This window comes from Micropterus salmoides, unplaced genomic scaffold, assembly GCF_014851395.1.
Source record: "Micropterus salmoides isolate LMB-PRFRI ecotype aquatic unplaced genomic scaffold, ASM1485139v1 Ms_hic_scaffold_12, whole genome shotgun sequence".
NCBI classification, from domain to species: Eukaryota; Metazoa; Chordata; class Actinopteri; order Centrarchiformes; family Centrarchidae; genus Micropterus; species Micropterus salmoides.
The window spans coordinates 5252378-5264385 of record NW_024040263.1 but is presented as its reverse complement, the minus strand read 5'-3'; the positions used below and the strand labels follow the sequence as shown (position 1 = coordinate 5264385).

Sequence of the window (12008 nt, the reverse complement as noted above, 5' to 3'; positions counted from 1 at the left end):
TATATCCCAAAAATGAGGCTGTGACCTTTTAATCTTTTTTTTCATGCAATCTTGAGTTCATGCGAGTTCATGCTTCAGATCTGGTTTGCTTTGTAACACCAGGTGACAATCCTTTACTACAGTGTACCTTCGGTGACCTTACTCCCTGTCACTTTAAAGGACACAATGTCACTGCTGATTCTTCTCACTGAATCACTCTGACCTTTAATATACAATATATTCACATGCATGTATGTGCTACAGGCTTTAAAGCACATTACCTACATGTTTGGGATTTCATAGACTCGTTCTACTACAGCTACAGAGATTATCAGTGTGAGATCAACAGATGACCACTGAGATTAACAGCCAATCTAAATAAAGTACTGCACAGCAAAAAAATATATAATCAAAACAAATATACACTGAAATGCTCAGGATGTATTTTCATGAGACTACAAGGGAAAAACTAATTGTTATTATATTGTTATATATATATATTGTTATAAGCTTTTGTGTGACAGCCGAGTGCTGATGTGGGTTATACTGACGTCCACTTCTTCCTACTGTCTTCAGATCTACATGACATGAACACAAGGTGAAAGTCAAGCCACTGAACTGATCCCACAGATGAGAAAACTGGAGGACATATAGACATGGGGTGAGACACTGTATTGTTTGGACAATTTTTACATGTTAGGTTGCAGTTCAATGCCGAAGTCTCTTTCTTTACACAGCTTGGAACCATTCAGTAGAGCTGAAATTATCTTTTTAACAGATTAGTCGCTCAACAGCAAATCGATTAATCGTTTAAACCACACAGTCTCTGCTTCTAGCTGACAAATGTGAGAATGTGTTGCTTTTCTATGTCGTAGGTTTTTTACTGATGGTAGGCTAAAACTAAGAATCTGAAGACACCTCCTTGGGCTCTGGGAAAGTGTGATGGCCTTTCTTTAGTTATTCAAAGTCAAAGTCATTTTTTATTTGTCATACTGTACCAATAGCACTGCGTCATCCAGAACAGAGAAAATCTTGTGACATGGCCAGGGACATGGCTAAAGCAGTAGGCATTGTATACGTAGAATTTAAGAAAAAAGTAAACAATAAAGAGAGCAGCAATCCTGCAGAATACAGAATGTACAGATGAAGAGTATGGTCAGCGTGAGACGAAATATTTAATATTATGAAACATAAGTGATGGTACCGATGGAAAGGTCCAATTAAAATGTGCAAAGATACATTAAAGGCTCAGTATGTAAGTTTTAGTGGCTTCTAATGATGAGGGTTGTGAATTGCAACCAGTGGCTCATGGTGCATTCACGTGCTCCTCAGATGGTCCCATTTCCCGAGATGTGAAGTCATTCTTCTGACTTCAGTGTGTGTTCATGTGCTCTTAAATCGGAATGAGGAATTAACATGGACGCTGCTACAAAGATGTGTGGGATTAGCATTATGACAGCATATAAACACGTAGACATCTAATTCACTCTACATGGATTACATACTCTACATATGCAATGCATTTTGCACAAATCAAAGTTCTGTATACTTCTTTATGTCCCATGCACACTTTATTTCTCTTTTTTACACCACATGAATGCACTGCTCAACCCTCCCTTTCTAAGTGCCCAGGAGAAGCTAGGTGGCTGACACGCTCTGTTAGCTCTTGTACTAAATAATTATTGTGGGCCTCCATTTGTCCAAATTTCTCTTCTTTTCTTACTTCTAATAACCCAGTCGACAACTACTACTAACGTTACTTGTTCTTCTTCTTCCTATATATTCAACGTAGTGAATATATAGGAAGACAAACTGTATGCTCTAGAAAAGTCCCGTAATGACCATTTCCACATCAAACTTTCATTGCAATTTGGCCTCAACATATGTTCAATCAAAACAGCATGAATGAGACAAAAGAAGTTGGTCAATTATTTAGCAGCCATTCATAAGACTCTCTGCTAATCCCGCCATGCTCTACTGGACTAATGACAGCAGCAGGTGCAGGCAGCTGTGATCAGTGCAGGGTGAAATGATGTCCGTATATTCTGGTTTTGTCCCTTAAACTTTGGAAAGAATGAGCTTGGCTCGGTTTTAAGATCTATGTGAGAAACACCGTGGTGCAGAATTGTTGCTTCTTTGATGCTTCTATTTGATTGTTCATGTATATAACTCATGGCAAAAATATATTATTGATTTACTTTTACCCTGAACACATCAGTATTGAGTTTTTACAAGCAGCTTAATTATGTTCGTGTTTAATTCTATACATCTGAACTGTCTGAACGGACCTGTTAAGCTGTTAGTGTGCCTATATTCCTATATCCTATATATTTTAAATAGGAGAAGCTAACAGAAATCTTTGCACAGAGCCTGCGATTGTGCAATGCATGTTAAGCAGGTGCCCTTTGACTGTGGCACACACACATGCAGTGCATTAGTTTTCTAAAATAGTTGTGAGGCCTTCAGATGCATCGCCCCTCCCCCACCTCTGATACACACCAGACAATAACCCTCATACCGCCTTTTTTCTATCACACAAAATCTTTAATGGAAAAGGAATGCAAATAACTTGTTTCTGTCTTTCTTTCTTTCTTTTCTTTCTTTTTTTTTTTTATCTGAAAAGAGTCTTTCATGGGCTGCTGCATAATGTAGGGTTGTCACAGCAACAGCCTCCCTCATAAGAAGGGAGGGGTTTGACTGGAAACCACAGTTACTACTGGTGCTGGGATGTCCCATCACGAGTGGAGCCGATGCTGCTTACATTTTGTTTTTTAAAGCTACTTATTTAGGCTACTCTCTGTCCTCGGAGGTGGAATGGAACTTGGAGCATTTACTGAAAGCAAAAGTTTGACATTTCTGTACGCTTTTGCATTTCCTGGATGAGAATTAAATGAGATTATATCGGTCTGTTAAACACAAGTCCACAGCCAGCGGTTTGTTAACTTAGCTTAGCACCAAGACTGGAAACATGGGGAAACAGCTAACCTGAGTAAAGAGGTATGAGATAAAGATCAACAGACATATGATAGGTCACAGGTCACAGGTCATTGGCGCACACAACATCCCACTTCACAGGTGACTAGAAATGGATGAAAGATACAATGTGACCAAGTAGGCTGAGCCAATCTAAATGCAATGAAACTCTAATTCACACAAAATCATCATCATACTATCCTATTAGTAGGCCTAAATATGATGATATTGATTACATTATATGAAATTATCATGTAAAGACATAAAAACTAAGTGGTTAACGGATTACTGACTTTCAAGTAAATTAAAGAAAATCACCAAATTGTACCAAAATAACGAATAATAGAGAGATGACAGTTGGCCTGTCAGTATTTGTATCTGACTTCAGCTAAGCTGTGTGTGCTTAGCACAAACCATGAGTTAACACATTGAAATTACGTACATGTCTACAACTTCAGTCTCCTCATCAATAAACTCCCACTAATCTGTACATTCCCACAGTCTGCATCATTCCCAATTGTTTTGTTGTCAGTAATTGCACTTTATTATCTGAAACATATCAGGCCTACCTTTTTAATAAACAAACCCATAGCCTGTACTTCACAAAGACAAAGTGTTTACATAAAATGTAGGCTAAGTTAAAGGTAAATTAAAAGCATTGTAGGCTAAATATCACTTACTCAATAGTAGAAATATATATCGCTGTAGGATAACAAGGTAAGTTTAGCACATCGCGCATCATGACGTGACACAGAACAGCCTGTGTAACCACTGTAGGGAGAAATAGAAATAATGCATGGCTTCCAGGGCTATTTTTACACGTGAATGTAATATTGATGAAGATTTATTTTTCCCCTTTTTTTCCGGACTGGATTAGCTCTAACTGCATCCGGCTGCAGTTGACTTTCCCTTTTATTGTCGGCGGATCCCTTTAATAAGTGAGGTGGAAGTGAGTAGAAGCGGCTCTCAGTTCAGCTGTAGTGTGTTTATGCAGAGCAGCAGACAGGACGGCGGCGAGAGAGGGGAGAAACTACTGCACTTAAACAGGGAAAAGTCCAGCGAGGATCACAGCTTTACCGTCACCTGCTATATCCTCATACGTCATTGTAGTTTTCACACCGGCAGAAAAGACATCATTTAGGTGAGTGAATCGGAACTTCTTGCGTGTCTTTCTTGAGAAAAAACTACCACTAGCAGAGACTGAATGACTGAGCGCACATTGTCCCAGTTGATTCTATGAAAGAAGCTTTAAAATGCAGGATAACATTTCTGGATTAACTTATGCATCCAATCATATAAAGTGGAAGTGTCCAGGCGGTTCTGTGTGGTGTGTTAATTTATGAGCGTGGACTGCTTCAATAATCCATTTAACGTTACAGCAAACAGCAGGTCTGTTCCATCTTAAATCTGTAAACGCTTGAATGAACCTCTGTGCCTATTGATACACAAACAGGACTCCTGTAACACATGACTTGGTGGTGGTATGTTCATAGTTTCACGTGCATACTGCATCAGCATTAATAAACTTTCAGGTTTACTGTCAGAATATTGATTGCAGCTCCCAGATTTAGAGTGTAAATCTGTGTGTTTTCTTGCACTTTAAGAAGAGACATTTAGTACTTTGTATTTCAAGGGCTACTAAAGTTGAGTAGAGCTTCTTCACAACCACATGCTAAATAAAAAATGAATTGGTGCATTGCAGCAACACCTGTGCTTTTTGTTCTATGACAAGTTGAAAAGATCTGCTATAAAAATGGTCTATGAATTTGATTTATTTGGGATCAGGAGTGCTCTGAGGCTAGCAAAAAAATCATCTTTAGTATTGTCACTTGTTGATTAACGTCCATTTACCACATCAGTGGGGCATGACATTTTGGGAATAACACATTAGTTTTCTTGGCGAGCGTTAGATGTAAGGTCAATACCACTTATGTCCGTATGCCAGGTCAAAAATACTTACAACACAGAACTCCCCATAAATGATAACGTATTATTTTTGCATAGACTAAATCAAGATGTAAAATGTTTTTAATGAACTTTAGAGATTTGTTTTTAACTTTGGAAAGATTCAGGCTAGTTGTTGTACCCTACTAAGAGATGTAGCTGGAGCTACCAGCCAGCTAGCTTAGCATAAAGACAGGAAGAGAGCTCACCAATTAATACATTGCATATCAGTTGTTTAATTTGTATACAAACAGTAATGTGAAAATTACAATTTGCGGTTTTAGGGCTGTTTCCTCTTCTTTATGCTAAGGTATGCTAATTAACTACTAGTTCTAGCTCCTTAGTTATATGCACAGATGTGAGAGCGGCATCTTGTCATCTAACGTTCTGCAAGAAAGTGATTAAGCACATTTCCCAAAATGTTGAACTTTAACTTTCTACTTAAACAGACAAAGTGAAAACATCTAAATAGCAAAGATGACGCAAAGTTTGGAGTCAGCTAAACTGCCATGGGCATTTCACGTTGGACATCTTTTAAATTGGATTATTATTCAGTTACAGTCATTAATTGATAGGAACAATTCTTTACTTGTTCATTAGAAATGTTCAGTTGCATCAATTTTCTTTATATAACATTGTGTCAGCAGCACATCATCTCTTTTCCTCACTCTGTGTGTGTGAAAAAGTGAGTGTCCTTTGATGTCGGACCTGTAGTTTTTCTATGGCAGCTGTTTAGCTGTCATTGTGACATTAGAGGTGCTTGACTGCAGTAAGTGATTCTGGAAACAGGAAGTAGAGAGTGATGCAGTGAAGGCTGCATAACTCTCCCACCACTGCAGTGCACTGTGCTGCAACTGTGGGAGTATTCTCATGCTAATCAAGAAATAAACCAGCCACTAAGATGACTCAGTGCACTGAAGTAAAGCAAAATGTGCACTTAACCTCACTGTTGCATACATAAGTTCGCTAACATGTCATACATTGAGGCTGCTCAGTTACGTGTCTTTACAGTAATTCCACACTGGTTGTCGATCGATTGTATATAAACATATGAAAAGTCTTGTTATTCTTTTAGTTAATACTCCAGTCCAATCTAACATCAGCATCAACTGTGGTCTCACAAATTATCATAGAGTTAAATCAACACTTCACTGATGTATTGCCAACAAATACAAAACATTACAAGCTTAACAAAGGTTAGATAGTGGTGGTATTAAACCTCAATACTTTTTCTTGCTACAGACAGAATTGGAGCATTGGGTAAATTGTAGGGGATAGACTCAGATTTATACTGTCTGCATTCGGATTTAAATGGTCATTTTTTTTTCACGATTTTGTATGGCTGCTTTTGTTTAGACAACATTTGAGAAACATGGCTTCTTTAGGGGAATTTAAAAAAAAAAATGTTTTAGAAAAAAAAGTTTGAGTATGTGACCATGAGCATTTGATAATCCAGATAAAGACGGTCATCTTTTTCCATTACATGTCAACTGGTGGGTTTATTGATGATTTTCTACAGCTTGTACGTTGACTGAAGGCCCTGTAGGCTGAACTGTTACCCTGTGACATTTTAACCTCCCTGGATCAATGGGCTCAATGCTGCGACCTCTGCTGGGGCTTGACAGCGACGTCTGTCTGATTAAGGCTAATTGATTAGCATTGGACATCAGCCAGCTCAGTGACTTTTAAACAAGTAGTAGCTGAGTGTCTCGGATCTGGAGAAATCGGTGTGTTGCTGTGTTAAGGGTCGTAACAACAGGCACTTCAGGGCAATCTAACTCTAAGACTGCTGTTTAATCGGTGGATGCTGCACAAGCTGTCTGATTTAAAAACGCAATGATATAGCTGCACATGTGTTAATCCACTATTTGTTCAAAGGAATAGTTTGAAATTGTTATTTAATCTAAATACATCAATGTGTGGTTTTAGGGGGAGCTACATCCGGACAACCAGCTGAGGTGCAGACAGACAAACTGATTCCTCAAGAAATAGTTTAAGCATGGAACTCCCCCGAAACCAGAAATGTAGGCTATGTTTCCACATTACTGTTTTAGGATGTATTAATTCAAATGAGAAACAACTTGTTCTCAGTGCGCTGTAGAGGTGATGATAGCTGTATTTCTGCATGCTGTAGACAGACAGGATAGGTACTTGACCATTTCCAGAATTTATGCTAAGCTAAGCTAAGCTAACCATCTCCTGGCTTCAGCTCCGTATCGCACATACAGGGGAGTGGTATTGATCTTCTCATCTTACTCTTGGAGAAAAAGCAAACCTTCAGGGGGGAAATGCCCATCATCCCAGAGCCTGTATCATAACATAACAAGCGAATCCTAACATTTAAGCAGCGAATGTTTGGCATTTCTGCTTGTTAACGTAAAGGTCCTGCACAGCTTCACAGGTGTTTTCAGTTATTCTGGCTGGTTAGACATCTACTTAGGTTGATGTTGAGCATAGCTACGAAGGGAATTATATGTCCTCAAACACCATGTAGAGAGAGTCTGAGAGAAACTGTCAATCAAACAGTCTATACAATGTATCCTGGTTGATTCAGGAATAACACCTGTGTGAGTGAACCGTGACTTTGTAGAAGCTTTAAACTATTTATAATATCAAGATTGTTAAAACAAATCAACTAATTGATTAACTGACTATTTATTTAAACACATGGGAACATGCAATATAAAATCCAGCTTTATAATGTCTGGAATTGAGGCTAGGATCATGAGTTGTGATAAATCGGCTTTAAGTTGCAAGAACCTTCAGACTTCCTTTTCCTGTAGCAACAATCCTCCCTCTCTGCTCTGCATTCTCAAGCGAGCAGTCATAATGTAACGTGCGTGTTGTGCTCCAGCCAGCAGGGGATATCAGCGTTGCACAAAAGGAACATGACTCCTCTAAATAATCACCATAAGCACAAAAATGGACTGATGATGCTTCATAAAACGCACCCAGTCACCAGTGTAAGGACAAGCGATTCCAATCTGTTAGCGTAGCGTATAGCACAGTGGTTCATAAATCCATAAATCTGTCCCTATTTTGATGACTTGGTTCAGCTAATTGCTCTTATTTGAAAGTGATGAAGGGGAAGGAAAAAAAAAAAAAGAGAGGTAGTTCACAGGACCCAGCAATTGTGTGCATAGTGTGTTTGTGTCCACGCTCACCTCTCTTTGTCATTCACTGTTTGCATTACAGATTATTCTGTTTCCTCGCTGTCTGCTCTTTTGCATCTAGGTCAAGCAAGTTGTCTGTGTTTCTTTGCTGAAGGGAACAACAGAAGCAAGAGTCAAAATAACCCCAACAAACTGACTTTGTTTGTTTTTTTTGTTTTTTTTTAACACCTCTTCTTATCCAGTGTGTCACTTTCTACACAGTGTGCTGTAGTTTATCACTGGATGCCCTTTTAATTATCTTTTGACACAGACCCTCAAACTGGTACTTAGCAGCCAGCAACTGGTTTGTTAGTTTTAGCATAAAACCTCAGGATCACACTGCAGAAACAAATTAACATGTCTTCAAATATTTCTTAGTCTACTTAGTTACTTTTCACATGTGTTTTATTATATTTTTTGACCATCCGTTCATGTCCATTTATATGCTTTAAAGGATCAAAGTGACATTATTAGTTTGGTTCATAGTTGTGTTGTAAATTGTACGTACAGTATATTGTTGGCGTATGGCTGGTTATATAAATGACAGTCGCATCGTATAAAGCTAAGTGAAAAAACAATCGAATCATAGTAGTCGTGTTTCCATACAGAGTCATTTTCTCTGCTGCAAGTAATACAGTTAAGTGGGAGTGGATGTACAGGGGGGAAACAGATGCATTTGGATAATTACTACAAACATTTTTTGTGGCCTGCCAATAAGATTAAAGCTTTCAAGAAATAGGGAACTCTCTAGTAGAGTGTGAGTTTGAAATGACAGCATGAGTGATTTTGTTGTGGAACCACCAGTATTTATTAAGTATGAAAAATGTGGTAACAATGAGGGGAAGGCTGCCCTCCTGGTATCAGAACAGGATGCTCAGGATTGTGTTTTGGGATAGTGGCACTAACAACTACAAAAAATTTGTAACTAGAGATTAATATAAACTCTATTGTAAATACATTTGAGACTGACCAATAAAGTATGGTGAGCTGGTATCAAATGTCAGCTCAGATTTGTAGTCTTGCTTACTTATTCTCTAATTCAATAGTTGATGGGGTTTAATAAACATTTTGCCAGTTAAGAAAACGGTCTCACCACAAGGTCTATTTTGTAGCTGTTTTTGAGATTTTGATCATTTCACATCATCTTCATCAGCAAACTGTTTATGTAGATGTTCAACACTAAGCACTTTAAGGACTGCTTTCTCCTCCTTTTTTTTCACTTTTAGACGTCTTTAGAGTACTCAACAAATATCACCATACCAACTATCAAATGGACCTTGGGTTGAGATTGTTTGCTCAACTGCTTTTTCCAAGGTCAACAACAATTTTTTTTTTTTTTTTTTTTTCCTACAGTTCTTGCACGGCTGCATTTAGGACAACATTTAACACTGGATAAATTTGGGGATCACGAAAATTTTCAAAATACATCCTAGAGGCAAACATGAATGTCTCTATATCAAATTTCATTTCATGTCAAGACATGTCTATAAAAACACAAATGTTAACCTCTTGGTGGTGCTTAAACAGTTGGCCGGAAAAAAAAAAAGTCTGTACAGAATTTTGTGTTAGTCCATCTAATAGATGTTGAGACATTTCAGTCTGGACCAAAACGGTGGACTGGCATGTTCATATTTCTCAGATTAAAGTGTTAAAAAACAAAGGGTTTTGGTGTCAGTACTCAAACTCGGGTATTATATCAACAGTAGTATTGAGCATTTGCAAAAAAAAAAACTACTGCAAATCTTGAAAATGGAAGAGTTTCTGAAACTTGGTCTTTGTTTACTAGGACACATATCAATGAGTAGGTGTGTTTTGTTTATGCCAGTGATATGTGGGAGAAGCATTCTCCTGAGTTTTTTTCTCCTTTGGTTCTGTTTCATCATCTCTCTTGTTTACTAGCTTTGCTTCAGTGCACCAAGTCCCCTGAGGGCAAACTGGACAGATAGTAACTTACTTGTTTAGCTGGTGAATAACTGCAGTTTCACCCTTAAAACTATCATGTTCTGTATCTGACGGCAATGGCATCATTATTCTGAGAATTGTTATAGTTATTGTGGCTTTCTGTCACCACCTCTGGACCATCTTGTTTCAATTACTGTGGCTTAGACCAGCTGTTACTCTTGAGCTCTTATTTCAATGATTCTCAAGAATGGTAATGGAAAAAACTTCACTCTTATATAAATGTTCAACTCTTTAGGGGCAAATGTTTTAGTTTTGTCAGTTTGGACTTTGTCCTTTTGTTAAAAGATGATGTCATTCCAGCTTGCAAAAGGGGAAAAGCAGAGCTCACATACACTTGGGGCCTTTCTTGGAAATAGAGAGAAACTAAAGCACATGGAATCAGGGTTCAACTTTATCCACCAAAAAAGGATAAAACAGCACATGCAGTACATAACATGCTATGTCTATTGTAGCAGGGGCAGTGCTTGAAATAATGAAATAACTCCTGTAGGAAATGTTTGGTTTTGCTTTCTCTTCCTTCATCTTTTTCCTCTGTCACTCCTTATCTGTTTCTCCTCCATGCTAGTCATGCCTCTAGGACTTACGCCCTTACTGGGGTTAAAGAGCAGCACAAGCATTATGCCCAACCTCCCGCAGCCTCACCAAACACTCTGATTGGTCCATGCCCTCCCTCTACACCACCGACAGGCCCTCCCCCCCCTACGTCTCCGCTCTCCCAGTGGCTCCCTGTCAGTCTGTTTGGATTATTGTAACAGCTCTGGCCTCTCACGTGCGCTCCCCTCTCTGCCCACTGCGCACACTACAGTATATCAGAGATGAGAAGGATTAGGTGACAGAGAGCCGTGTTTGTTTTCACCCCAGAGAAGAGAGAGGAGAGGAGAGAAGAGGAGCCATGGAGTTGAAGTAAGTGGCATGTTTGGGATTTAAAGATGGAGAGGATTGGAAAGAGTGAGTAATACATGGAAAAATAAGGATAGGGGAAAAGGGAAGATTAATGACTAAAGGGGAAAAAGGAACTGTACCAATGTTGTTTTGAGAAAGTCGCTATGCAGAGTAAACTGTTTTGTGTTTCAGCCTGCCTTCTGTAACAGGAAATGATTATTACTAAAAGATGCCTCTGTAATTCCAAGTGATTACCCAGGAGGTCTTGTGAGCTACTACTAGAAATACAGGTTCCAGGTACAGTTCACATGGCGAAATACACATTGTTTACTCTCAGCAGATGTGTGTTTTTTCTATGGAGGTACATGTACTGTTCACAAGAAAATATTTGCTTTTCACTCATTTCCTTTTCCTGTTTTTTTTTTCATGCTCTGTGGCTTCAGCTCATCTGTCTTCATACCAAGCAGGTGCACTACTGTACATCTGTTTTTTGTGCACTGAGAAAAAGTCAAAGTTTATTATATAACCCAAAGTTTGTTTCCAAGGGCTTTACAATCTGTACAACATATGTCACCCTCTAATTTTAAACCCTTGATTAGGTTAAAAGACACTTATTTGATCCATCACATATTATCAAGAGTTTTTCAGTCTGTTGTTCATGAGTGTGGGGAAGCTGCAGGATTAAATCCAGAGAGAACAAACAACAATTCAACAGCAGGCTGCATGTCAGCTCCTGGTGTGATGAAATATGACATCCAGCAGAATCTTTAAACTCACTAGTCAGTAAGAATTACCATTGTTGTCATATTGTGACATTGGTTGCAACTTTTACTTTTAACTAGTTTTATGCATTACAGCTATTTTCAGGCGTGGGTATAAGTACAAATCACAGGGACAGCTTTTTCACTGCCACTTTAATGACTGCCAAAAAGTTAGAAAACAGACTTCTGACAACAAACAACGATACGTCACTTCCCGTCTCACTCCGCCAGGCCAAACAACTGCTAATATGCTTATATGTTTTCTGGAGGAGACATAGATGAGTGGTGTTGTTTATTTTTATTTTTTTTACCCTTTTTTTGTTCTCCTAACAATTAAATAAACAAGCAATAGCAT

The 12008-nt window shown here is 38.5% G+C and overlaps 1 protein-coding gene across 4 annotated transcripts in view; it reads left to right on the top strand.

The window, feature by feature from the left end:
• Nucleotides 1–3951: 3951 nt before the first annotated feature.
• trim2a (tripartite motif containing 2a) overlaps nucleotides 3952–12008 on the top strand; it is a 29234-nt gene continuing 21177 nt past the window's right edge. For 3 of the 4 annotated variants that reach the window (XM_038713003.1, XM_038712999.1, XM_038713001.1), the window contains exon 1: nucleotides 10742–10913. The gene's annotated coding sequence lies outside the window, so the exon portion shown is untranslated. Of the gene's footprint in view, nucleotides 4094–10741; nucleotides 10914–12008 lie in introns of those variants that run through there. The other variant, XM_038713000.1, reaches the window with a different exon arrangement.